This window comes from Bison bison, unplaced genomic scaffold, assembly GCF_000754665.1.
Source record: "Bison bison bison isolate TAMUID 2011002044 unplaced genomic scaffold, Bison_UMD1.0 scf7180017845713, whole genome shotgun sequence".
In the NCBI taxonomy this organism is placed as follows: Eukaryota; Metazoa; Chordata; class Mammalia; order Artiodactyla; family Bovidae; genus Bison; species Bison bison.
The window spans coordinates 5,190-7,677 of NW_011476286.1; the positions used below are offsets into that span (position 1 = coordinate 5,190).

The 2,488-nt window shown below is 61.1% G+C and overlaps 1 long non-coding RNA gene across 1 annotated transcript; it reads right to left on the reverse strand.

The window, feature by feature from the left end:
• LOC104986345 lies at positions 1-2,482 on the reverse strand. Its single transcript, XR_825025.1, has 4 exons — positions 1,232-2,482; positions 482-524; positions 224-264; positions 1-39 (listed from the first exon to the last, which is right to left on the reverse strand). It is a non-coding gene; the product is annotated as an uncharacterized LOC104986345 (long non-coding RNA).
• Positions 2,483-2,488: the final 6 nt, after the last annotated feature.

Genomic DNA, 2,488 nt, shown 5'->3' on the forward strand with positions numbered 1-2,488 from the left:
CTCTGCCATGCTCCGGCTGTGCGTCTTCTGTGACGGCACCTGATGGGGACAGGACAAGGGGGGCCGGCTCCTCCCCAGACCGCCTCACACCTCCCACAGCAGATGTCCAGAGCGGCTCGGTGCCCGGCCACTGCCACCCAGCCAGACTTGAGCTCTCCTCCCAAGCCCAGAACCACTGCCACCCGGTCCCAGGCCCCCAGGACAGCGCCCCCCTTCCCCTTACAGTACAAGCTCTCCTCTGGGGTGTCAGCGGCCGGGCTGGAGCTGGGGAGGAGAGAGCAGTGTTGGGGTGGAGGGAGCCCCGAGCAGGCGGTGGGGTGGGATTCAGGGAGAGGTCAGGCTGAGCAGTGTTGGGGCGGTGAGGGAGCCCCAGGCAGGCGGTGGGGTGCGAGTCTGTGGGAGAGGTCGGGCTGAGCAGTGTTGGGGCGGTGAGGGAGCCCCAGGCAGGCGGTGGGGTGCGAGTCTGTGGGAGAGGTCTTACTTCGTCTTCTGGCCTCTGTCCTCAAGCACTGATGCTGCAGCCGCTGTGGGAAGACAGGAGTCAGCCTCCAGCCCTGCCCTCCCCGACCCTCCCCGCTGCCCCAGAGCCCTTCTCTAGGGTTACAGGAAGATCTGCAAGGGTCTCCAGGCTGAAAAAATTATCATGCCTTCCCTCCTCCACGAAGAATTCAAGAGAAGGGCTTCCGTGGTGGCTCAGTGGTAAAGAATCCGCTTGCCGACACAGGGGACATGGGTTTGATCCCTGGTCTGGAGGGATTCCACATTCCATGGAGTAATTAAGCCACAACTACTAAGCTTGTGCTCTGGAGCCTGGGAGCGCGACTGCTGAAACCCGAGAGCCCAAGAGCCCAGGAGCTGGGAGCTGCAGTAAGAGAAGCCCGAGCCCTGCAACCAGAGAGAAGCCCCAGCTCACCGCCACCACAGAAAGCCCATGCACAGCAACCAAGACCCAGAGCAGCCAATAAACAAAATTCAAAAATTATTTTAAAAAATTCGAGAGCTCTAAACCATGAAATACAAAACTTGAATGTATTCTCAAGCGGCGTGTAAATTTGAAAACATCAAAGGATACTCTAATGCACGTGCGCTCACATTTAGCCTCTTCAGATTTCTCTCACGGGGAGATGCTAGAGCAGTTTTAACCAGACTCACCCCTTTCTTAGGTTTCCCCTGGGCTGGTGCCCTAAGCCCACCACCTCCAGGGTTCCGAATCACCCCGTTCCCTACTCACTTGACTTCCTGTGTCTGTCCTGACCCCGGTGTCGGAGGAAGAGGAAGACGAGGAGCAGCAGGAAGAAGGTCACCGAGACCCCGATGAGGACACTCAGGTACCATGTAAGGCCTAGGGCACCAGAGACGCCTGAGTGAGCCAGGGGTGCCGTTTAACTGGGCACCTGCTGTGCGCAGACTCGTGCTGGGGTCTGCACGTCCATCTCCAGCACATCCCACCCGTTTACAGACGAGGAGACTGAGGCCCAGAAAGGGAGATCATGGCCCCCAAGTCGCCCAGCCTGGAGGTGGTGGAGCTGGGACTGGAACCCGGAACTGTGGGTTCCCTCATATTTTTTAGAATTAGTTTTTGTTTTGTTTTCATGCTTTCACTTCCAGGCAGAACACCGGTTCAGAGACGGGTGCATCAAGCCCAGTTCTCTGCCAGCCCAGCCGGATCCGTCTCCCACCCTGCAGAGTCCTGCCTCCCCGTCCGCCCGCCCCCAGCACGGGGCCTGCGTCGAGGTGGAGTGTGTGTCTGGGAGGGGCAGCGGGGCGGGCTCTGGCCTTCCTGAGGCCCAAGTAGGCCCTGCGCTGCGGGCTGTTGTGCTGAGGAAGGAGGTGGGAGGCCCCCTGCGTGGAGGGTGGGCCTCTGACCCCGGGAGGAGCACAGCTGGTCCAAGGTCCCATGGTTGGAAGTAGTAGAGCCCTGTGACTCCCACGCCCAGCTCTTTGCCTGGCACCAAGGCAGCTCCTTGGGGGGCTGGAGAGCTCAGACACTGTCCCATCCAGTGTTGCTGCATCCTCATCCTTGCTGTCGAGGCTGATGCCAGTGAGAAGGGGCTGTCCCGAGGCCATTAACTCGGGAAGTGACGGAGCCGCGATAGAGCTGCTTCCACCCCCACCGCCCTACAGAGAGCCTGACTCACCCGAGCCTGATTCCAAGGCGGGGAGGAGCTCATTCCTGGAGCTTCCTAAGGGTCAGAGTAGAGATGAGCGGCGGCCTGCTTCCCCTTGTCAGCCCTGCTCCCCTCCCCCAGCCGGGCCCCAGCATCCCCCCCTGCATAACCCCCACCCTTCATCCACATCTCATTCCCGGGAGCCCCGTGATCCCCCGGGACACCAGCTGAGCCAGGGCCTGTCCACTCGCTCCCTTGGGGGCCGCGGGCTCTGCTTGCCCCTCTCTTGTGCTGCTCTCTGGGCGAGGGGCCATGAAGACTGGAGACCAGAGGAGGGTGGGGACCAGGGGCTCTGGCCTTGAGTCCTGCTGGTTGGCCCT